The sequence below is a fragment of the Zootoca vivipara genome, chromosome 1, assembly GCF_965207765.1.
Source record: "Zootoca vivipara chromosome 1, rZooViv2.hap1.1, whole genome shotgun sequence".
In the NCBI taxonomy this organism is placed as follows: Eukaryota; Metazoa; Chordata; class Lepidosauria; order Squamata; family Lacertidae; genus Zootoca; species Zootoca vivipara.
The window spans coordinates 55,704,670-55,730,862 of record NC_142582.1 but is presented as its reverse complement, the minus strand read 5'-3'; the positions used below and the strand labels follow the sequence as shown (position 1 = coordinate 55,730,862).

Below are 26,193 nucleotides of genomic sequence, written 5' to 3'. Positions count from 1 at the left end.
TCTTCCTCAGCCTCTGTGGACCCAAGGTGTTTGAAACAGCCCGAGCGTTGGTCGCGCCTCTAGCTTACCTTCCAAGTCCCAGAATGCAGAATCCGGGACCGGCAGCCGCGTGACACTGGAAGTTGCGTCGACGCAACTTCCGGTGTCGCTTTGCCCTTCTATGGGCACAAAAAATGGCGCCCGCCGGCTTCAAAAGTCACATCTACGCATGTCCGGAAGTGCGTAGACGCAACTTCTGGTGTCGCTCTGCCCATCTATGGGCACCAAAAATGGCCGCCGCTGACACCGGAAGCTGCATCTACGCACTTCCGGACATGCGTAAACGTGACTTTCAAAGCCGGCGATGGCCATTTTTGGTGCCCATAGAAGGGCAAATCAGGAAAAAATGGCCACCGGCAGGAGAAAATAATGGAGAAAAACGGGAGACGAAGTGATACGGGGGGCCGCCGGGAAAAGGTAAGTAAAAACGGGGGTTTCCCGGGGAAAACGGGGTACTTGGCAGCTATGACCTCTAGCAGTCCAGGCAACGCCATGGGACACACTTCAAGAGAAGCTTCGCAACCACTACACTCTGAAGCCATCTAAAATTGCTGCCTGCCATGCGTTCTACCACTGGGACCAGGCAGAGGGAGAGTCAACCAACAGCTACATCGCCATCCTCCAAAAGGCCGCACTGCACTGTGAGTTCCGAGACTTAGAAGATGCCCTGATGGATCGAATAGTCTGTGGGGTCCGGGACAACCGTCTGCAACGGCGTCTCCTCGCCAAGCCAGACCTCACACTGCAAAAGGCTATTGAGGAGGCCGCGGCCTCAGAAGCTGCTGAACTCTCCACCCAGGAGATCCGCAAGGCCGGTAGCCCGCATCCTGCTAGGAAGCCAATTCCAGTGCACCACGAGGAGGCCAGCAATGACGATGCATCTTCCAGCAAAGACGATGACGTACATCAGACAAAGCGGGAGCGCGGGAAGTTCAAACAGAGGTCCAAGGACCAACCAGAGTGTGCTGGTTGTGGAGGCAACCATCCCCGTGTCAAGTGTCGATTCGGAGCTGCCATCTGTCGGCAATGCTCCAGAAGGGGCCACAACGCTAAGGTCTACTGATCAGCTCCATCTGACAACCCCCATTCACTGTCTTGTAAGTCCAAGTCTTCCCCCCGGTCCACCAAGGGGAGCTGTTTTGCCCTCACCAACTGCCACAACCCATCTGGAACCAGGATTGGCCAAACCGACTCATCGGCACGAAGCAAGCTACACGTCACTGTGCTCATCGAAGGAGCTCCGTGTGACATGGAGATCGACACCGGGTCTGCCATGTCCATCGTGTCCTGGAGCACCATCAAAAGACTCGTGCCCAAGCTGTCCAAGAGGCAACTCGGCCCACACCGTATACACCTGAGAGACTACCAGGGAAACAACATCCCCGTGGTAGGCATCAGCAGGTTCCGGATCGCTTTCAAGAATTTTTTGGGCCTGCTCCAACTGGTGGTGGTCGAAGGCCTTATTTAACTGTAGCAGTGAGGCAGGTGGAGAAGGGAGGTATATACATTTAATACAAAAACAATAATAAATGATAAATAAATAAATCATGCTGCAGTTGGTATGGTCACCTACCTGCAGGAACCGCAGTGTGACAACAATTTTTCCTCCAATAAAATTTGTATAAAGAGATTATCATATGTATCTGTTGTGCTCTTTGCCATTTGCAAGTAATCCAAAATTACATGAAAACATTAAAGCAAAAATAAATCCACACACCACAGTACAGCTCGCAGGTTGTTTGGAAACAACCTCAATTTGCGTAATGCCCTCTGAACTATTTCATCACCCTTCAGTACACAGACTGGTAGCTCTCCTTTGGAATATCTTCATTCCCAGGATACTTTTGTGGTAATCCCACAAAAGGGCTGGAAGTTGAGAGGGAAAGTTGTAGAAATAACTTTTAAACTAAAGATGAGAGCCAGATACTTTAATAGGGAGAATAACTTCAGTAGTTGTTATGAAAAGTGTTACACGCTGAAAATCTCCCAAAGCACGTTTGAAAACATGACATGACTGGATTTTAACATTGCTATGTGCTTCCTAACTGCTAAGAAACTCCAGAAGTAGGTTAGGTTTCAGTTTCCTTTAAAGCTGGGGTCAGCAAACTTTTTCAGCAGGGGGCCACTCCACTGTACCTCAGACCTTGTGGGGGGCCGGACTATATTTTGAAAAAAAAATGAACAAATTCCTATGCCCCACAAATAACCCAGAGATGCATTTTAAATAAAAGGACCACATTCTACTTATGTAAAAACACACTGACTGTCCGCGGGCTGGATTTAGAAGGTGATTAGGCTGGATCTGGCCCCCGGGCCTTACTTTGCCTACCCATGCTTTAAAAGTTTGAGAGTTAAATGTGTTGTATGCATCATGAACATTTAACTCTTGAACCTTAGCATTTGTAAATCCCACTAAACTCAGCAGGGCTTACTTCTGAGTAGATATGCATAGGGTTGCTCTGTGAAGTGCTGAACTTTGGGTTAACTGTGTCTTATATTCCCCGCCCCCGCCCCCCCCGCCCCCCCAGTGCTATATAGATAGAGCAATAAGAAGCCATGATCTTGCAGGATCATCAAGGCTTGTTTTATTTGTTTGCTTAACTTTTAGTAAAACCCAAGCAGAGAGTTATGTACATTTTCTAGCACATCTCTGCATACCTCTCTGTATGTATACGGTGGTACCTCAGGTTACAAACACTTCGGGTTACAAACGCTTTGGGTTACAAACTCTGCTAAACCGGAAGTAGTACCTTGGGTTGAGAACTTTGCCCCAGGATGAGAACGGAAATTGTGTGGTGGTGGCGTGGCGGCAGCAGCAGGCCCCATTAGCGAAAGTGCACCTCAGGTGAAGAATGGTTTTGAGTTAAGAATGGACCTCCAGAATGAATTAAGTTCATAACCCAAGGTACCACTGTGCATTTCTTTCCCTAAAAGTTACAAGGAGCTAAACCCACAAGAAAAATTTGCCATGAAAAGGCATTGTCTTGTCACTTCTTAGAAATCTGTCCCTTATTGTTTGAAAGTATGTAATTACATAGACTGTACAGGATCTCTTGTGCAAGCTCATTTTTCACAAGGAGCACTCAGACTAATTGGAGGTATGATGAACAAGTTACAAAGAGGCTCTGGTTCCCAGTGACATGCTGTTTTCCTGGAAGCTGCCTGAGCTTCATCGCTATGCATTTTGGATAAAAGGGACCCGACTGCACTGAGGACAGACCGAGGTGAGGCACACTTAAGGAAATCTGAGTTTCCGGTGTTTGTCGGTAGCAGCAAACATTTAACAAAAGCTAATCTACAACAGATTCTAATCAGACCCAAGAGTGACCCTCAATAGCTTCCAAATACAGAAGACCCACCTCAACCACTTTCCTTCCAAACCACGAGCCATATAAATTCATACCAATTCAGGAATGCAAAGCGTCAGGGTGCAGAAGTGGGGAATCTGTCATTGACAAAGATCAGGAGTTCCAGAATGTGTTGTCAGCAATATGCTGATGACACATGGCTCTATTTCTCCTTTACATCTACAGGTGTGGTGGGTGGTGGATGTGCTTGATGAGAGCCAATAAGCAGATGCTCAATCCAGATAAGACTGAGACACAGGCTGGATCCATACACATTAAAAAAAAACAAAGTTTCAGGGAAATGTGCTGTAAAGCTCATAATGGGAAATCACATTGCTGAAGGACCGTACTCTACAATGCCATCTGCTGTCACGGTGTTATAACACATTTAAAATGCTTTTTAAAAAAACAACAACAACAACCTAATGTAATTTTGTCCACTGTTAGTGGGTGGCTCCCCAGCCTAGATGAATGGGAGACTGCCTGCTCTTGAGGGGGTTACATTCCGTAACTTGGGGGTGCTCCTGGATCCATTACTGTTGCTTGAGGTCCTGGTGGCCTTGGTGCCGCAGAGTATCTTCTGTCAGCTTCGTCTGGTGGCTCAGCTACGCCCCTTTCTCGACAGGGATAGCCTAACATCTGTTTAGTAATCGGAAAATTGGGTAAAGGGATCTGGAATGTAAGATGATTTGCTTTATTTAAACAACCAGAATAGGAGGTGGAGGGAAGTCTGGGGATTGGGGTGGGGGTAAAAATGTGTTCTTTTTTATTATTTTTAAATGCTAATGAGAAATGTGTGGGGTAATCTGGTATTGATACAATGTGGCATATATTGGATTTTTTAAAATTGAAAACTACTGTAATAAAAATATTTTTTTAAAAAAAAGGTTGTACATCACTCTGGGATCTTAGGATAAAGGGTAGCATATAAATCAAATAAACAACAACAACATGGTTCTTCATGTCTATCATATACCAGGACCTGCATCAGTTCAGGCAGGGACTTTGCATATTAAACTTGTAACCCTTTCTCAATAGAAGGTGGATTAAACAGTTCCCAAATTAAGAATTTGCCAAGAGCAAACTCATCAGTGCATCGAGCTACAATAAAACTGACTCGGAAACATTTGATCCTGGCTTGTAGCAGCAAGCCCCAAGACACTTTGTATAATTGGTGCCTCTCCTCAAGAGTTCCTGCCTGCTATTAAATACTGTATAATGATAGAGGGAGAAGAGCCTTTTGGGCGCTCAGACTGCACCTCTCTAATACACTGTTCACACATCCTTTCCTTGGGTTACCTTACTTGTTCTTCCTTAAATAGAGCTCATTAAAATGTCTGAGATTACCTTTGACAAGACCCAAGGTGCACAAGGGGCAGTATTGTTCCTTTTCGCCCACTTCATCAAACCACAGCAAGGTTGAAGAATAAGCCCTAGGCTCTTTCAAACAGAAAAGGGATTTGGGAGCAAGATTCACTGAAGGCAACCTTGGTTTTAAACATAGGCTCTGTACACACCATTCATTTAAAGAACATGACTTCCCCCAAAGAATCCTGGGAATTGTAGTTTCCTCCTCTCAGAGCTACAGTTCCCAGATGACTTGGCAAATGACAGTTCCCAGGATTATTGGGGGGGGGGCATCTTGTGCTTTAGATGTGCTTTAACTACCGTATGTGTTGTGTACACAGCCCTAGAATAAATCCAGCAATAAAACTGACCTTGCTTTGGGGCACACAACTTAGGAAATTCAGCATCATTTCTTCACTATTCCATCAGAAAGCAGAGATGGCTGAAGATGTTTTGCTGCCTAAAGCAAAGGACAAGATCCTCAGCCCACATACGCCCAATTTTGGAAGCCTACTGGACTGGCGGCTGAATACTGGCAATAGTAGGCCTACTGTGTCCTCCTCCACACCTGAGGGAATCTAGGGAACCCCCTAGATATGGGGGTCAAAAGGAGGTCATGGCCAGAGGACCCAGGAGGAACAGGTGGGATGGAGAGGCTACCACCATGGACATTGCTACAGTTTACCCACAGGGAACAAGCACTGGATCTTTTGCACTAGGCCCCAGATCTCCTGCCTTTTCCCCTCCTCTTTTTTAAAAAACTTTGGAAAATGTTTTCTCTTTACTCACATGGTGACTGAGAGCACCACAGTGCTGGTGAAACCCTGCTTACCCACATATCCACAATCTCCCCCGCCCCCTGAAGGCATCTGTACATGGGGAGGGGGGATTATTGGGTGTTTCTTGTTTTTCTTTTTGTTATTTATTTTGTGCTTTTATATTATGCTTTTATGCTGTGAACCACCCTGAGACCTGTGGATAGAGAAGGGCAGTATACAAACAACAACAACAACAACAACAACAACAACAACAACAACAACAACAACAAAGTCTACCGGTATGCAAGTTGTATGTGAATTAGTGCCAGGGGCCTCTGCTTAGATCAGGGGTGTCAAACGTTTTTCAAAGAGGGCCAGATTTGATGAAGTGAACATACATGAGGGCCGACCATTTTGCCTGACCTTCTTTGAACCATTAAAATCAAATGCAAATTAAATTAAATGCAAATTAACTATTTTATGCAAAAGTTTATTGCAAACGGCATAATTTTCATTTCGTCACATGGATGACTGACAAATCTAAACAGGTGTTAAATCACTCTGCCTTTCATATCTGAAGGCCAGAGGAGGGGGGAAAATCCAGGAATAATAATTTAATAATAATATTTTTTTATTTGTACCCGGCCCATCTGGCTGAGTCTCCCCAGCCACTCTGGGCGGCTCCCAATTGAATATTAAAACAATACAGCATTAGCACAATTACAAAAGTCACAAACAAAACGTAAACCACATCAAAAAAATACACAACCAAATGGAAAACAATTTCCACATGAAAGCAGTCCTTTATAGAGCCCATCAGGCCCTGCCCTAGGCCAGGTGGGGAGTGGCAGGACTGGGGCCTTCAGGTGCTGAGCAGGGGAGTCCTCCTGGCTGGGAGCAGCAGCAGGAAGCTGAAATATATGTCAGGAACATTGCAAAGTACATTACGTATTATTTATTGGTAATAAAGGTTGTCTGTCAACTTTTAAGTTGAAAAAAATATGAACAGGAACATAACACCAAGTTGGCACAAACCTCTTGATGAGGGTAGTAAACAAACCAGCATGCTCCAATAGACAAGAAGAATAGACAAGAAGGGTAGATTCACTATATTGGCCCAAATGAAGGGATTGGAAGAAATATTCCCAGGTTAGAGGCCCCAAACTCCGACCCTGCTAGCAATCTATTTACTGATTCTGGACCAGAGGAGCAAATGGGCATCTGGATTTCAGTAAGGCTATTGATAAAGTCCCCCCATGATATTCTTGCAGAGAAACTGATAAAATGTGGGCTGGATTAGGTAACTGTTAGGTCAGGCATCCCCAAACTTCGGCCCTCCAGATGTTTTGGACTACAATTCCCATCTTCCCCGACCACTGGTCCTGTTAGCTAGGGATCATTGGAGTTGTAGGCCAAAACATCTGGAGGGCCGCAGTTTGGGGATGCCTGTGTTAGGTGCATTTGTAGCTGGTTGACTGACCCAACCCAAAGAGTGTTCATTAATGGTTACTTGTCGTCCTGGAAAAAAGTGACAAGTGGGGTGCCGCATGGTTCAGTCGTGGGCTCGTTGACTTGGATGAAGGTATTCAGGGGATGATCATCAATTTTTCAGATGAGACCCAACTGGGAGGGGTAGCTAATACCACAAAAGACAGAACCAGGATTCAAGATGACCTTAACAAATTGGAGAACTGGGCCCAAACTAACAAAATGGATTTCAATAGGGACAAATGTAAGGTTCTGCACTTAAGCAGGAATAACCAGCTACACCAGTATAAGATGGGGGGGGTGCGTGATTTGCCAGTAATACACGTGACAAGGATTTAGGGGTCTTAGTAGACCACAAGCTCAACATGAGACAACAATGTGATGCAGCAGCAAAAAGAGCTAATGCTATTCTAGGCTGTATAGTGTCCAGGACAAGGGAAGTAAAGTACCCCTCTATTGTGCCTGGAATACTTTGTCCAGTTCTGGGCACCACAATTTAAGAAGGATATTGATAAACTGGAAAGGGTGCAGAGGAGGGCAACCAAGATGATCAAGGGTCTAGAAACCAAGTCTTATGAGAAAAGTTGAAGGAGCTGGGTATGTTTACCCTGGAAAAGAGGAGACTGTTCCTTCCTATTCCTTCCCCTCAAATCGCCTTTTCCAGACTGCAATTCCCTTTCTATGAGATCATTTTCTTTGAAGGTAGCAAGTGTGTTATCAGCATACACATCCACTATCAATAGCCTTGGATCTGCAGGTCAAGGATGGAAAACAGTACCTCCAAGTCCATCTCCTGAGCATTCACACTGGTGTAGAAACAGATCTCTGAGTAGTAATCTTGATATTTGTCATTCAGTTGTTTAGCTACTGAATCTGATAGGAACTTAGCAAGTCCTTCTAAACCAATACAGAATAAGTATGTTTGTTACCAGCTGGAAATCATTATTACTATTAATTTGATTAATTACACATCCTATACCCTAAGGTCCCAGGGCAAGTCACAACATATTAAAATACAACATTAAAACAGTTTACCCTACATGATAGGGTAGGTAGCATCACTGGGAAGAGAGAAAATTCAATTAGGTGCATTAGGCAAGGTCTCAAACGAGCTGAAGCAGGTGCAGAAGGTGCAGTAAATGATCAAAGCAAGGAATGGAATGCTTCTCGTAAGAACAATGATTCAAGCGTTTCACTTGATTGGCTTAAAACAGGCATAGGCAATCTCATCCCTCCAGATGATTTGAGACTACAATTCCCATCATCCCTGACCACTGGTCCTGTTGTTGTTGTTGTTGTTATTATTATTATTATTATTATTATTATTATTATTATTATTAATACCCCGCCCATCTGGCTGGGTTTCCCCTGCCACTCTGGGCGGCTTCCAACAAATACCAAAATACATTAAAATATCACAGATTAAAAACTTCCCTAAACAGGGCTGCCTTTAGGTGTTATCTAAATGTCAGGTAGTTGTTTATCTCCTTGACCTCCGATGGAAGGGCGTTCCACAGGGCGGGCGCCACTACCGAGAAGGCCCTCTGCCTGGTTCCCTGTAGCTTTGCTTCTCGCAGTGAGGGAACTGCCAGAAGGCCCTCAGCGCTGGATCTCAGGTCCGGGCTGATCAATGGGGGTGGAGACGCTCCTTCAGGTATATAGGACCGAGGCCGTTTAGGGCTTTAAAGGTCAGCACCAACACTTTGACTTGTGCTCGGAAACGTACTGGGAGCCAATGTAGGTCTCTTAGGACCAGTGTTATGTGGTCTCGGCAGCTTCTCCCAGTCACCAGTCTAGCTGCCACATTCTGGATTAATTGCAGTTTCCGGGTCACCTTCAAAGGTAGCCCCACGTAGAGCGCATTGCAGTAATCCAAGCGGGAGATAGCTAGAGCATGCATCACTCTGGTGAGACAGTCTGCGGGCAGGTAGGGTTTCAGCCTGCGTACCAGATGGTAGACAGCCGCCCTGGACACAGAATTAACCTGTGCCTCCATGGACAGCTGTGAGTCCAAAATGACTCCCAGGCTGCGCACCTGGTCCTTCAAGGGCACAGTTATCCCATTCAGGACCATGGAGTCCCCCACACCTGCCCGCCCCCTGTCCCCCCCAAACAGTACTTCTGTCTTGTCAGGATTCAACCTCAATCCTCCAACCGCCTCCAGACACTCACACAGGACATTCACTGCCTTCACTGGTTGTGATTTAAAAGAGAGAGTTGGGTGTCATCCGCATACTGATGTTAGCTAGGGATAATGGGAGTTGTAGTCCCAAAACATCTGGAGGGCCGAGTTTGCCTATGCCTGGTTTAAAAGGAAGAGGGATACAAGATCAGAAGGAAGAACTATAGCTCAGGGGTGAAGCACACACTTTGACGAAGAATGACTTGAGTTCAGATTCAGAGTAGGGCTAGGAGTGTCCCCGGCTTGGCAACCTGGAGAGACGCTGCCAGTCAGTGTAGGCAATACTGAGGTAGATGGACCAATGGGCCAGTTTAGATTCATGGACCATACTGAGCTGGATGGACTAAGGCAGCTTTCTATTTTCCTATGCTAAAATATATATTGGACAAAGCACAGCATGAAGAAGCATCCCTGGTCCGGGGATCACAGTGGGAGAGGAGAGGGCAGGGAAGTTGTGCAGCATCCTTGCACTGGCAGGACTGTTGAGTTGGATGCCGCCCATGGACTCCATAATCCTTTCTATCCATGTTTGCTTTCTTTAAGTAAGCTTGTTAATGCCCTGTTACCTTTTGTTTCCTTTATACCACCACCACGCAAGAGAAAAGAGGGAAAAAGCACAGGCTTTAAGAGTTTCACTTGATTGGTTTAAAACAGGCATAGGCAATCTCATCCCTCCAGATGATTTGAGACTACAATTCCCATCATCCCTGACCACTGGTCCTGTTAGCTAGGGACTCCAACACACGGGTTGGAGTCGGATATAGTTTGATAGGTTCCAACGCCTAAGCCAATCCCGCTCATCATCCATAATCAATAAAGTTGTGGCCTTAACCACCCACTTATAACTTAATTCTTGTGTCTCGTGTCTTTATTTCCCGGGGAAGAAGGGACATTGCCACACAACCAATATAAAGATGAGCAACACGCTAATACTGCTACAGTACTTAATGCAATGTACCTAAGGGCTTTTAAGAGTTTTAGTTTCTTTTTCATTTGCCATCTTTCTGCTTTATGGTGCTTTTGACTGCCATAGAACTTTTTGAATATAAATTTGCTGCTTTTCTATAAAAATATAGAATTTTAAAAATTGGATCGAATTTTAACAAATTTTTCTTTTGACCACAGTGGGTGAAATTCCTAAGAATATTAGACAATCCAGAGTACATAAAATTCATCACAACAACAGGGAAATAGGTCTGGGGGCTTTTATGCTGGGCACCTCCAAAAATGTGATTTTTTTAAATATTTTTTTTTAAAGGAGTAGTGATTAACTTTCTAATTTTGGAGTGGAATTAAATTAAATTTTCTTCTTGCCTCTGTGTGGATCTACAGCAGCTGAAGTTGCACCAATGCTTTACGTGCCCTTGTTTGGGCCTGAGTCACCACAGAGTGTAATTATGGCTTAAGGATTTAGATTTAGCACCAGGCTACAAGGGCTGGGTATGAATGAGCCTAAATATTTATTTCCTTGTCAGCTCCTGGTGATTGAATCTTAATTTAATTTGGTAATTGATGCGCAGCATCTCTGCTTTCATAACTGGTTCATTTACCTTGGGCAGGATAAGAATCAATGGCTCTGCTAAGCCGGGGAGATCTCAGCAAAGCTTAGCCACGCTTCTAGTCAACCTTATGAGAACAGATGGCGAAACAAATGCTAATGTAGCAATACAGTAGGAACAAGATAATTTCACTGCAACCCTAGAAACTCTGCCACCCACCCACCCATCACAAGGGGCACTTGGACTTTCAAAAAGCTTCCAGCAAGGTACCTCACCAAAGATTCCTGAGTAAGCATTGCAGTCATAGAAGAAGAGGGCAGGTCCTCTTGTGGACCAAGAATCAGTTCAGCAGTGGCAAGCTGAGAGTAGGAATAGATGGGCAGTTCTCTGAATGGAGAGACTCAATCCATTCTGGGTTCATTTCAATCTGGGTTCAGGCCTGGCCATGGGACTGAGTTGGCTTTGGTGGCAGAAGGCAGAACTGCAGCAGTGTGGCCACGCTCCTGCTTCTTGATCTCTCGTTGGGTTTTGATCCCATGGCATAGACCATGGTACACTCTCTTTTTTTCCAAATAATATTTATTGATTTTCAAACATTTCAAAATACAAAAATTCACAAAAATAGAAAACAAAGAGCAAAAAGGAAAAAATGACAATATGACATAAACAAAAGAGAAAAAGAGGGGGGGAAACATATCAATTCTTACATTAACTTGACATTATAGACTTCCTCGATTCCCCCCCCCCCACTGAGTCCATTTTTAAATCTAAATTAAGCAATTTTCATTTATCATCTTAAATCATTCTAACACATTTTTTTCCATTATCTCACAACCAATTCTAATCTAGGCAAAGGGAAAAAAATATCAACTATCCTCAACCTATAATTCATTAATCTGATTCTAAATTTATTTTCCCATCCATCACTAATTCTTCCTTTAGCCTCACAATTTATACCCCAAAATTTTTCCATACATTCAAATATTATTTATTCTATCAAAATAACCTTTAACCACTTTTATCTAATTCTACCCCCCTTCCCCTGGACTCCGGATCTCCCAGATGCATCAACCAGTTCCATAAAACGTTCCAGTTTCGGACCATCTTAATCAATCAGAAAATAACCCATTGTTACTCCTCACCCTATTCCCACTCTTTCACCACCTATCCGCCACTCTCCCTTCTTTGTCCCCTGCTGCCCCCCCCCCCATTTTCTAACTGTAGCACAATACCATCCAGCTATGTTTCCACTTTTCAGCCATGGTACACTCTTGAACCGGCTCTGAGGAATGGTAATTGGGGACACTCTGTTACAGTACAGTTCTTAACCTGAAACCGTTCTTAACTTGAGGTGCGCTTTCACTAATGGGGCCTCCTGCTGCCGCTGCGCAATTTCCGTTCTCATCCTGGGGCAAAGTTCTCAACCCGAGGTACTACTTCCAGGTTAGCAGACTTTGTAACCCGGTGTTTGTAACCCGAGGTACCACTGTAGTTCCAGTCCTGCCTCTGAGAACCACTCGAGAGACTAGCATTGGGAGAGTACATATTGCCTTGTTTCAGGAAATTGGATGGGAGAGGCTGAGAAACCTCTCCCCCCCCCCCATGAGCCTTCCCCACCATGAGGCAAAGGCAAAGGGTCTTTGCTGCACATTACCAAACTATCCTTTCCGTTTCCCCCGCCTTCCCCCGTTGATAAGGGCTTCCATCAAACCTCAATCATTTAGGTTCAAAACTCCATTCATAAAGTGCCTGTCCAATCAGAAACTCCAGATCCCTGACAGCCGCGCAACAGCGGCCCCTAGTGTCAAGAGAAAAACAGCCACATATCTGCAAAGGGGAGCTCAGCTCAGTTTGCAGAAGGAGAAATCACTCATTGCATCAATCTTCACAGTTCCAATGGCATTTAGGACCCAGGGAAGTGAGATATAAGGGGAGGGGTTAGTGAGCCCATTCCAGTCTGCCATAATCCCTGAGGTGTGCAGTCAATCCCGCAGGACCTTCCCAAGGAGTCATGACAAGTGATAACCTTCTCAATCACAATGCCTACCCACCCCATAGTGGAATGAAACCCTAATAAGACAAAGGGGCATATTTATCTTGACCCAGGGGCCAAGGAATTGTAAATAGAATTGTGATGCAATAAGTGTGATTGACAGAAGCATACCTGGATCTTAGATTTCTGCCTGACACCACACCTTTTCTGTGACATATCTATGATGTCTTGATGATGCATTATGGGAAACTTTGGGAAACGTTTAAGAACTGATGTAACCATTGCTCTTGGCTATCTTTGTGGTAGTTGCAAGTCTTGTTGCAACAATAAAGATCACTCCTACTGGCCGCTGTTTTGCTTATATCTCTTGGCTGAAGTCTTTCACTTTTGACGTCCGACCTGAGCCTGCAAAACTCCCTGCTATAGCCTCCCTCGTGATTACGCCACAGCTGTGTACACAGAGAGGGAGATAGCATCCACAGGGCACTATCTAAATCCCCAATGCTATTTAATATCTATATGAAGCAAGTGGGAGCAGTCATTAGGTGTTCTGGGTCAAGATACCACCTGTATGCTGATGGCTCACAGCTTTATTTTTGCATAACATCAGAACCATTCCCTGGACTGGTGCTTGGATGTAGTAGTGAGATGGAGGGGGAAAGGGGGGGGGAGAGAAGCTGAGATTGAATCCTGGCAAGACTGAGGTATTGTGAGTGAGTGGCTCCCTTAGGAGGGGAGAGGAAAGGTGATGAGTAAGAGGTGACGTGATAGTTTATAAAATTAAGCATGGCATGGAGGAAATCAACAGAGAAAAGTTGTTCTCCCTCTCCCTTTACCGCTCATGAAGGCAAAGACTATCAAGGGCTACTAGCCATTATGGCTATGCTCTGCCTCCACAGCTGGAAGCAGTTCTGAGTATCAGTTGCTGGAGGAGATGCTCTTTTGTTCAAGTCCTCCTTCCTGGTTTCCCACAGGCATCTGTTTGGCCACTGTGAGAATATGATGTTGGACTATATGGGCCATAGGCCTGATCCAGCAGGCTCTTCTTCCAATGATAAGAACCAAACCATGGCTTCTGAAGCAATTCAGTGTGATTTAGTAGGGTTGCCATATTTCAAAAAGTGAAAATCTGGACAGAAAAGCTTTTTTGGCAGAGTTGTTGAGCTTATATTTATTTATTTATTTATTGCAAAATCTCTCTCTTTTTGGGGGGGGGAGGGTTTGAGCTATTTAAGGACAAAAATGACACTGCCGGCATGGGTTGCCAAACATCCGGATTTTCCAGGAAACTGTTTCTGACGGCCGATTAGCAGCTATTGTCCAGGAAATTCCAGACATATGGCAACCCTAGGTGTAGAGATTTAAAAGGCCTGCAGACAAATGGGAAAATTTATAATTTCTTTAGGAGACCACTGTAAGCAGATGAAAACATTAGCAGGATTATTAGAACACTTGCGGTGTAACAAACACGGTGGATAATATGGATAGATATAAAACATAGATTACGGTACAATATGCTGTTGAAAACGTTGAGATTAGGACCCACTGAGGGGATGGGGGGGGGAGTCATGGGATTCAGAGAAATCTCTGTATATGGTTTTGTTATAAATCTATATTTGGAAAAACAAATGAAAAAAAAGGAAAATGAAAAAATGAAAGGCCTGCAGACAGTGTACTGTATCTGCAAAAATGGAAACGTTTCTCCTTAAGCTTGCCATATAAAGAAAACACCTTGGGAGGCAAGGCTCTTTTGTAACTGACAGTTAAGTGGAACCAGCCCAATACATTTTGGCAGCTGAGGTGACCCACAAAATGGTACTTTCCCCCACCCCCAGGGGGTGAGTGAAGATCTACATCAGGAACAAGGGGCGGGGGGAAAAGATCTACACTGGGAACAAGTGTGGGAGGAGACCAGCAGTGTCTCCTATTGGCCAAGAGCCCAATGTAGAGGCAGCATGGGAGGGGTCGATGTGGCCTCTAAGGAGCTCACCACAGCTGCGGTTGCCACTGTGGGAGTGGCAGCAGGCAATGCATTCCTTGGAGACCAGAAATGCTGCCCTTGACGCAGTTGCCTCACTTTGCCTCATGAGTTGGCCAGCCCTGCAGCTAGGGTTGCCAGACTCAATAGAGGACAGGACTTCTGTGCCTTTAATTGCCCTGCTCTCCTTTGAGTCTGGAAACCTTAAAGAGAAACCAGCAGACCCTTTGTTTAATTTCCAAGCAAAGGGTCTCCTGGTTTCTCTTTAAGATTTCCAGACTCTAAAGTTGTTGTTTAGTCGTTTAGTCGTGTCCGACTCTTCGTGACCCCATGCACGCCAGGCACTCCTGTCTTGCACTGCCTCCCGCAGTTTGGTCAAACTCATGTTCGTAGCTTCGAGAACACAGTCCAACCATCTCGTCCTCTGTCGTCCCCTTCTCCTTGTGCCCTCCATCTTTCCCAACATCAGGGTCTTCTCATGAGGTGGCCAAAGTATTGGAGCCTCAGCTTCAGGATCTGTCCTTCCAGGGAGCACTCAGGGCTCATTTCCTTAAGAATGGATAGGTTTGATCTTCTAGCAGTCCATGGGACTCTCAAGAGTCTCCTCCAGCACCACAATTCAAAAGCATCAATTCTTCGGCGATCAGCCCTCTTTATGGTCCCACTTCCATACATCACTACTGGGAAAACCATAGCTTTAACTAGACGGACCTTTGTTGGCAAGGTGATGTCTCTGCTTTTTAAGATGCTGTCTAGGTTTGTCATTGCTTTTCTCCCAAGAAGCAGGCATCTTTTAATTTCGTGACTGCTGTCACCATCTGCAGTGATCAAGGAGCCCAAGAAAGTAAACTTTCTCACTGCCTCCATTTCTTCCCCTTCTATTTGCCAGGAGGTGATAGGACCAGTGGCCATGATCTTGGTTTTTTTGATGTTGAGCTTCAGACCACATTTTGCGCTCTCCTCTTTCACCCTCATTAAAATGTTCTTTAATTCCTCCTCACTTTCTGCCATCAAGGTTGTGTCATCTGCACATCTGAGGTTGTTGATATTTCTTCCGGCAATCTTAATTCCGGCTTGGGATTCATCTAGTCCAGCCTTTCGCATGATGAATTCTGCATATAAGTTAAATAAGCAGGGAGACAATATACAACCTTGGCGTACTCCTTTCCCAATTTTGAACCAATCAGTTGTTCCATATCCAGTTCTAACTGTAGCTTCTTGTCCCACATAGAGATTTCTCAGGAGACAGATGAGGTGATCAGGCACTCCCATTTCTTTAAGAACTTGCCATAGTTTGCTGTGGTCGACACAGTCAAAGGTTTTGCATAGTCAATGAAGCAGAAGTAGACGTTTTTCTGGAACTCTCTAGCTTTCTCCATAATCCAGTGCATGTTTGCTATTTGGTCTCTGGTTCCTCTGCCCCTTCGAAATCCAGCTTGCACTTCTGGGAGTTCTCGGTCCACATACTGCCTAAGCCTGCCTTGTAGAATTTTAAGCATAACCTTACTAGCGTGTGAAATGAGTGCAATTGTGCGGTAGTTGGAGCATTCTTTGGCACTGCCCTTCTTTGGGATTGGGATGTAGACTGATCTTCTCCAATCCTCTGGCCATTGCTGAGTTTTCCAAACTTGCTGGCATCTTGGGTGTAGCACCTTAACAGCATCATCTTTTAAAATTTTAAATAGTTCAGCTGGAATATCATCACTTCCACTGGCCTTGTTATTAGCAGTGCTTTCTAAGGCCCATTTGACTTCACTCTCCAAGATGTCTGGCTCAAGGTCAGCAACCACACTACCTGGGGTGTACGAGACCTCCATATCTTTCTGGTATAATACCTCTGTGTATTCTTGCCACCTCTTCTTGATGTCTTCTGCTTCTGTTAGGTCCTTACCACTTTTGTCCTTTATTATGGTAATCTTTGTACGAAATGTTCCTTTCATATCTCCAATTTTCTTGAACAGATCTCTGGTTTTCCCCATTCTATTGTTTTCCGCTATTTCTTTGCATTGCTCGTTTAAGAAGACCCTCTTGTCTCTCCTTGCTATTTTTTGGAAATCTGCATTCAGTTTCCTGTATCTTTCCCTATCTCCCTTGCATTTTGCTTGCCTCCTCTCCTTCGCTATTTGTAAGGCCTCGTTGGACAGCCATTTTGCTTTCTTGCATTTCCTTTTCCTTGGGATGGTTTTCGTTGCTGCCTCCTGTATAATGTTACGAGCCTCCATCCATAGTTCTTCAGGCACTCTGTCCACCAAATCTAAATCCTTAAACCTGTTCCTCACTTCCACTGTGTATTCATAAGGGATTTGATTTAGATTGTATCTTACTGGCCCAGTGGTTTTTCCTACTTTCTTCAGTTTAAGCTGGACTTTTGCTATAAGAAGCTGGTGATCTGAGCCACAGCCAGCTCCAGGTCTTGTTTTTGCTGACTGTATAGAGCTTCTCCAACTTTGGCTGCAGAGAATATAATCAATCTGATTTCAATGCTGCCCATTTGGTGATATCCATGTGTAGAGTTGTCTCTTGTGTTGTTGGAGAAGAGTGTTTGTGATGACCAGCTTGTTCTCTTGACAGAACTCTATTAGCCTTTGCCCTGCTTCATTTTGAACCCCATGGCCAAACTTGCCAGTTGTTCCTTTTATCTCTTGATTCCCTACTTTAGCATTCCAATCCCCTGTAATGAGAAGAACATCCTTCTTTGGTGTCATTTCTAGAAGGTGTTGTAAGTCTTCATAGAATTGGTCAATTTCAGTTTCTTCAGCACCGGTAGTTGGTGCATAAACTTGGATTACTGTGATGTTAAAAGGTCTGCCTTGGATTTGTATCGAGATCATTCTGTCATTTTTGAGATATCATCCCAGTACAGCTTTTGCCACTCTTTTGTTGACTATGAGGGCCACTCCATTTCTTCTACGGGATTCTTGCCCACAGTAGTAGATATGATAGTCATCCAAACTGAATTCGCCCATTCCCTTCCATTTTAGTTCACTGATGCCCAGGATGTCAATATTTATTCTTGCCATCTCATTTTTGACCACATCCAGCTTACCTCCATCCATGGTTCTTACATTCCAGGTTCCTATGCAATATTTTTCTTTACAGCATCGGACTTTCCTTTCGCTTCCAGGTATATCCGCAACTGAGCGACCTTTCGGCTTTGGCCCAGCCGCTTCATCAGCTCTGCATCTACTTGTACTTGTCCTCCGCTCTTCCTCAGTAGCATGTTGGACGCCGTCCGACCTGAGGGGCTCATCTTCCAGTGTCATAACTTTTATATGCCTGTTGTCTTTGTCCATGGAGTTTTCTTGGCAGGGATACTGGAGTGGCTTGCCAGTTCCTTCTCCAGGTGGATCACGTTTAGTCAAAACTCTCCACTATGACCTGTCCATCTTGGGTGGCCCTGCATGGCATAGCTCATAGCTTCTCTGAGTTATTCAAGCCCCTTTGCCACGACAAGGCATTGTTCCAATGACTCTAAAGACTCTAAAGAGAACAGGGCAATTAAAGACACAGAAGTTCTGTCCACTATTGAGTCTGGCAACCCTACCTGCAGCTAGGGATGAGGGACAGTTGGATTCTATCAGCACCACCACATCACATAATTATCCTCACAGTTTCAACCCTTTTTACATAAACAGCCTCAAAACAACTGTAAAAGCACATTATCACCAAATATAAGAGCAAATAACCTAAAATGCACATAATATTCATAAAAAGGTAGTTCCAATCTACACCAGTGAAAGGATGAGCACAAGAGGAGTCACAGATGTACCTAATAGCCCTCCAAATTAAGGGTATAAATATTTTTGCCTGGCACCTAAGAACAGCCATCAATAATACTAGGAGTGTTGACTTGGGGAGAGCATTGCTTAGGCAGAGAACCACCCACATTTCGTCATCTCGTATCATCCTCCTCCACGTGTCCCTGGGAGTAGGCACGTGGAAAAGAGCCTCGGATTATGAACACAAGTTATGTCTTGGTTCATGCGGAGAGAGGCATTCCTTGTGAAATTAGGGTCTTTAGCCACACAAGGCTTTATCAGTCAAGCCCAGCCCTTTCAACTGAGCCCATAGCATGATTGGTTGACAGTGTGGTAGCACTAAGACTGGTGTTATATGTTCAGACTGTCTTGCCTCAGTCTGCTGTCTCACAGCTAAATTCTGCACCAGCTGCAATTTGTGAAAAGGCAGCTTCATGTATAACACGTTGCAGTAATCTAAACTAGAGGCTACAAGAGCACGGTCAGCAGATGTCTAGATGCAGGCATGGCTGGGTCACCATCCAAAGCTTATAGAAGCTACTGTATGCCACTGAAGCCACCTGTGCCTCAAGTGACAATAATGGATCCAGAAGTAACCCCAAGCTCCTTCACAGGGAGAGTAACCCTACCCAGAGCAGGCCAAGCCTCACCCATCCAGTCTAGCGAACCACCCATTATTAGCACATCACTCTTACCTGAAGGAAGCTTCAGTCAAACTGGCTCTCATCCAGTCCATTGGCAGTTAATGATCCAGCACATCTACTGCCACACCTGCAGTTGTAAAAGAGGAACAGAGTTATGCATCATGAGTGTATTGCTGACAGCACATTTCATCCTTTGAAAGTCATCCTTCAAAATTCACAGTTCTCCATATTCTGCAATGCAATGCTCCAGTGAGGTAATTTGTTGAAAGGTACCATTGTTAACTTATTGTTATTTTCAAAGGACAGAATTTTGGAGTGTGCTGTCGACCAAATGCATATACTAGGATAAAGTGTGCATGAAATCACATATTGGTGAAAAATTACAAAAATACATTATATGAGGGAAAGATGTTTTGAAATAATTTTGAATTTTCATGAGGACTTTTAAAAAAAATTACAAACTGGTATGGAAGTGTGGAGAACCAAATTTAAAGTCTGGAAAAACAAGAAGCTGAGAAAAGCCAAAATTGAGAAAGGCATTACCAGAAATCCTATCGGAGTGCCTTGGGCAAGGGATGTTGAATGAATGCATTCTGTGTTCCAGGAGTGGTGCTTGCTTGGAAGATGCTGGATGTTTGCCCTTTTGCCTCTACCATCTGCCCACACATTGACACCTGCCAAATCAGCTTTGAGCTTTAGCTCCCCCTCTGACTTTTGGTGACAAATAGAGCAGAATGCCTAGGGCAAAATTCTTGCATCAATCCTCCTGAAATTTGGCATGTTCTTTACGTAGGCATGTTCTCATGGGCATAGCCAGGGTTTTTGTTGGGGACAGGCAGGACTTTTGTTAGGGAGGACAGGACTTTTGTTGTGGGGGGGGGGGGAGCTCCTACATGATTGGTCAGTTAGTTAAGTATTTCTATTGTTTTACTTGATGGGGGGGCTGCCCCCCTCTGCCCTCCTCCTTTGCTGCGCCAATGGCTCCTTTCTGTCTATTTGCAAACAAATTGCTCACTAAACAATAGCGAAGACTAAATGTATCCTTTTTCAGTCACCCCAAATTGAAAAAGCTGCAATTGCTGGGAAACCACTGTAGCTATCTTTTGAGATTTAGTAGGATTCTAATTCTACTCCCCCAAAAATGTTGTTGATTTTTAAAGTTATAGATAGTTCCTTAAATTCTTTTTTCAGGTACCCAGCACACGCACGCATGCACACACGCACGTGCGCGCACACACACACATACACCCACCCACACCACTTGGATTTGGAACAAAGGCAAAGCAGCCCAGTCCTGAATCAGGCTATTTTCCAAGACGCTGAATCACCATCAAGCCAAAACTTGTGGTTGGTGAACATCCCTAGTAAAAACCTTCCTTTTAAAGAAAGCTTTCGGTTTGTAGATAATTGTTATATTGCATTGGTTTTAACACTTGAAAATTTTGTGAGGAAAGGCAGGATACTACCGTTTTAATTTTGTTCCTTTCTCATTATTGGTTTTTTTCCTACTCCATCAAAAGTATTTAGATATTTTAGACCCGTATTGGGCAACCTGCCTGCAAGACCAGGTTGCCAGTGTTTCAAAAGTTTGCCATTAAAATGCTTGTTATTTTTAAATGAATTCTGGCAGCTCTCAGTACGTTTCCGAGCACAATTCAAAGTGTTGGTGCTGACCTTTAAAGCCAGCAGGCCCTCGGTGCTGGATCTCAGTGTCCGGGCTGAACAATGGGGGTGGAGACGATGGGGGTAGATTCTTCTTTTGCAACCCTAGCTTGAATTTTAAAAGTGTCAGATTCAAGCCAAGGCTGCAAGAATCTGGATCTGTCAGGAGCCCTCCCCTACCCAACACGTGCAGAATGGATTGCAGAATTCATTTCCAATGGTGGAACCTCTGTTGGAGCTGAATTCTGCTCTCTCTGGCAAAACATTTCAGATATGATCAGAACATTGGATGCCCAGTGGAATTACATCACTTTTGGATGGACACACTTTTTAGCCTCACGTGTCTTGTGTGGCAATGTCCCTCCCTCCCGTGAGAATAAGACACAAGACACAGATGATAGATTTTAAGTGGGCGAATAAGGCCACAACTTTATTGGTTACGGATGTTGAGTGGTACAGTATTGGCTTAGGCATTGGAACCTAACCGACTATATCTGACACCAACCCGTGTGTTGGAGTCTGGGAGAAATAAACCACCAGTAAGGAGCCCAGTGATGTACATCTACCGGAACCCCTCATGTGGCCACCGTTGGGGCGTGCCTTACGGCCCTGACCTCTCCAGGCTCCGGACCAAGCTCCGCCCCCGGAAACCTTTAACGGAAGTCCATAGCAACCAACCGAAGTCCATAGCAGCGTCAGCTTAACCTAACGGGTGGGTGGGCGGGTGAACCGAATGCGCTGGCAAGCGGGGACAAAGAGGCCGAGTTCCCGCCTCCGGGCTGTTTAAAAGGGGACAAGCCCCGCCCCCGGGCATCCTAATTGGTCGGCTTGGCTAAGCTCTCAGCCCCCATCGCGAGAGTTTGGTCAGGGCCTGCCCACAACACCACCTCCGACGCAGGTGCGGAAGTGGATTTGTCCTGCCCCCAGACAAGGAAAGCTCATGTTGACAGTCTTTATTGACAAAGAAGCACTTACAGCAGCTCCCACAGCACTCCAGGGACGCACAATCTTCTAGCATCTAGGCAGCTGTCCTCAGATTTCTGCCTTGTGGAACAGTTGAAGCAACAGGGTGACCCCCCCACACACACACACCAGCAGCAGCTTATGAATCCTCATCTGATGGGGCATGTGCTCAACCTGAGGCGCCACTTACACAGAAGCCATTGCTGCTTTTCCCTCCTAAAGCAGTGTGGGAGATCATGGCAGGGAATCTACTGGCCCTGGCTCAGTCTCTTTCTCCTCCGCCACATCCCATGCACCTCCCTCTGTCTCGGGCTGCCCTGTCCCTTCCTCCTCCTGCTGCCCTGGCTCCTGCTTTGCAGGCAGCATCAAACACCTTAATTCACTGGTCCCCTCTCCAGGGCCGGTTCTAGGTAGAGTCCCGGTGGCGCAGGGTGCCAGGGCACCGGGCCGGTAGGTAGGGCGCTGCGCGGTAAAGCCGCACGGAAGCCATGCTGTGTCCTGCGAGGGCGGGGGCGCCGGAGCGATCTCCGCCCCTCAGCACCAGGGCGCGCGACCTGCTCGAGACTGCCCTGCCCCTCTCCATAGACACAAGGATAATAAACCACTAGCCTACTCACAAGAGATTAGTGTGGTGAGTTGTGCTGTTGCTCGATGTTTTCTAGTATGTTTTTCATGCTTGAACATGCTATGTTTCTGTTCAGCAACCTTTCCCAACAAACAATTTGTATGGAGCACACAGAGCTTATTATATTCTTGAACCGGCTGTTGCACCCAAGATGGTAAAGAAATGGTAAGAAAGGCAAAACGATTGCAAGAGGTTTGTTACGCCTGGAGCTGCACAGATGGGTAACACAGACACAATTGTGCTGAGAAAAGTGCTGCTCACAAACCTAGTAATTGCAACATACCTTTTTGCATAACGTCCCTGAGAACTAAGTGGGAGCTGACAGAGGCTCATGTACTGTGGTTAGATAACAAGGATAAGTAACAGGGCAAGAACAGTCTAGCAGCATTAATTTGACTGTGCCCTTTCTCATTAACTGGGTAAAAACTTTCAGGCAAAAATTGTCAAAATTGTTGTTGTTTTTACTGATGGTGCAGAAGGGGTAGGAGTTGAAATATGTCGTAGCATAAACACACAAGAAGAGTTGGTAACAATGTGGCTCACAGAGAAGCATCAGATGTGATAATTTCTCCACCTAAGAAAGTGTTATAGCCTAAGGTCTTGACCATTTCAGTTTTCGCTATTTTTTATATTTGCCAAAGTAAACACAAGATATTCAAATGTGATGCTATCCAGCTATTAACTCTGATGTGCAATGCATATGTGCTATAGTGCCTGTCAGCATTCAAATGTGAATTTTGACAATACCAATGGTGTATTTTTGAATGTCAGCATCCGCAGGGCATCACTGCTTTGAGACAGTCACCTAAATATCAGCATCCACCGGACCCCCTAGCCAGGTGTTTGCTTGAGAACACATGGAGAACACTGGTTGGCCACAGTGAGAAGAGGATAATAATAATAATAATAATAATAATAATAATAATAATAATAATAATAATAATTTATTTATTATTTATACCCCGCCCATCTGGCCGGGTTCCCCCAGCAACTCTGGGCGGCTTCCAACAAAATATTAAAATACAGAAATCCATCAAACATTATTATTTTTAAAGCAATTTAATAGATTTTTCAAATAAAGACATTAAACACATTAAACAAAACAAAACATTCCACAGCAAACACCACACACACAAATTTTCTCTTTTTAACATCTATTCATCTATCTCAAATTCCCAATGCTCTGCCGAGCTTTGACTTCCCTCCCTCCCCTCATCTGGTTTTCTTATCAACTCTTGTCTCACAGTTCCTTTACTCCTTCTACTTAAAGTCATTTCGTAGGATTTATTTCAGTCCTGCAAGTGTCTTTAAACTTCTACAGTTCCTCTCCATATAGTCCATGAATTTACTCCAGTCTTTTTGGAACCTTGCCTCTCCCTGGTTTCGGATCCTGCTAGTCAGTCTTGCTAATTCCGCATAGTCTATCATTTTTGTCTACCACTCTTCGATCGTCGGTAACTCCTGAGTTTTCCATTTTGGGGCTAACAAAGTCCTTGCCGCGGTTGTCGCATACATAAATGATACTTGATCTTCTTTTACAATCTCTTGTCCTATATGTCCCAATAAAAAAGCCTCCGTTTTTTTGGGAAAGGTATATTTAAAAATCTTTTTCAGTTCATTATATATCATTTCCCAAAATCTTTTAATTTTTTTCGCATGTCCACCACATCACCATCCTTCTCTTTACATTTCCAGCATGTTTTACTACTCATCCTATACATCTTGGCTAATTTTACTGGTGTTAAATACCATCTGTACATCATCTTCAAGATATTCTCTTTCAGGGCAGTACATGCAGTAAATTTCAATGTTTGATTCCACAATTTCAACCACGCATCATATTCAATATTATACCCAAAATCTTTTGCCCATTTTATCATCACATCTTTTGTCAGTTCATCTTTCGTATACCATTCTAACAACAAATCATACATTTTTGACAACAATTTTGTCCTGCCTTCCAACAATTCTATTTGAAATTTTGACCTTTTGTCTTCAAAACCTATTATCTTATCATTTATAAACACATCATTTACTTGGTGATATTGCAAGCATCCAGTCAGAAATTCTTTAATTTCATCATAAGGTTTCAGCTTCCATCCCTTTTCTGATTTCCTCAGTATCTCCTCGTAAGTGGCCCTCCTCCCCTCCATATTTATCTTTTTAACCATCAACACCTCCACTGGTGAAATCCACCATGGGGTTTTGGTTTCTAACAGCGGTTTATTTATTTCCCACACCTCATATAAAGACCTCCTTATCACATGATTTGTAAAACCTTTATGAACTCTTTTTTTATCATACCAAAGATATGCATGCCAACCAAATCTGTTGTTGTATCCTTCCAAATCTAATAAGTCTGTATTTCCCAATGTTATCCATTCTCTTAACCAACAGAGACAGGACGCCTCATAATATATCCTCAGGTCCGGCATGGAGAATCCACCTCTTTCTTTTCTATCCACTAAGATTTTATATTTTATTCTTGGTTTTTTCCCCTGCCAGATGAAGCTGCAAAGCTTTTTGCCATTCTCTGAATTGTCCTATTGCCTTTATTATAGGAATCGTTTGAAATAAGAATAACATTTTGGGTAATACATTCATCTTAATTGCTGCTATTCTTCCAAGGAACGACAACTTCATTCTATTCCAAATTTCTAAGTCCTTCTTTATCTCCTTCCACACTGGTTCATAGTTGTCATTAAATAAATTGATATTTTTTGCTGTCATCCATATTCCCAGAAATCCATCAAACATTAAAAGCTTCCCTAAACAGGGCTGCCTTAAGATAGTGAATTAGATAGTGAATTAGGATAGTGAATTAGATGAGCCATTGGCCTGATCCAGCAGGCTATTCTTATGTCCATGTGGAGAGAGGAACTGAACAGTGCACACTAACCTCACTTCCAGTGCCCACATCCCCACCAGCTACATCCTCATCAAGTGTTGGGAACACTTAGGGTCCTTCCCACCAGTGGAATCTGCTCCATTGGGGGCAATGAGGTATTGCCCCGCCAGCCTCAGTCTGTTTTCAGCCATCCTCTATCTGCCTTCCAACCGGTCCAGAAGGTGGCACTTGCGGTCACCTTCCTCCTACTCAGTCTCCAGGTTCCCTTTGTAGAACTTGGCCCAGAGGGGGATAGGTATGAAATGAGCTGCCTCTGTCTGCCGTTGACTCTGGCTCCATCAACTGCTAGCTGCCCTGCCTGCTGTCCTACTAATCCTGTGAGCCCTGGTCACAAAAGGTTCCCAGTTGCAGGGAGAATTCTAAGTGCACTCGGAAGAAGGATTCCCCTGCCTACAGGTTTGTGGATAGAACTGCCAGGGAGGGACGCTGATGGGGTGTGTGTGTATGTGTATGTGGCATGGGTGTGTGACACGGGTGCAACCCATGTGAGGCAATAATGTCCGAATATCTATATCTGTATATCAGAAAAGTAGGGTGGTGTCTCTGTTTTCAGGGATTCACAGGAATAATCCAGGATTGTCAGTATCTCCATGTAAATCTCCACATCCTCAAAACTAGTTCTTGAATATGTTAAGGTTAAACAGCAAGAAAGAGTTGGCCTTCAAGAGCAATTGTTGCGGTTACTATTTTACCCCTGGAAGCTACAAAATGGGCATTATCCCACCTCCCAGTACTTGCTGAAGGAGAGGGAGCAGCAGAAAGGAAGGCTACATCTGTAATGTGGAAGTCATAAAGGTCTACAAAGGCTTGGGCACTCCCACTGATGTGTGGCATACCTAGAGAAGGTAGGGATCATGGGAACTACATCTCACAATTTCTCCAAATGCACTGTATATATATTGTGTGCCCACAGAGAAGCCTAAAACCTTTCTGCCACAAAGGGAATCCATCTCTCAGTCGTGCCTCCACCTATCAACCACACCTTTTAAAAGATCCAGCACA

At 44.5% G+C, this 26,193-nt stretch overlaps 1 long non-coding RNA gene across 1 annotated transcript; it reads right to left on the bottom strand.

Annotated features, from left to right (window-relative positions):
* Positions 1 to 2,763: 2,763 nt before the first annotated feature.
* LOC118089054 (uncharacterized) lies at positions 2,764 to 25,587 on the bottom strand. The gene is made up of 3 exons (XR_004693079.3): positions 25,183 to 25,587; positions 19,085 to 19,160; positions 2,764 to 4,058 (listed from the first exon to the last, which is right to left on the bottom strand). It is a non-coding gene; the product is annotated as an uncharacterized LOC118089054 (long non-coding RNA).
* Between the last annotated feature and the right edge of the window lie 606 nt (positions 25,588 to 26,193).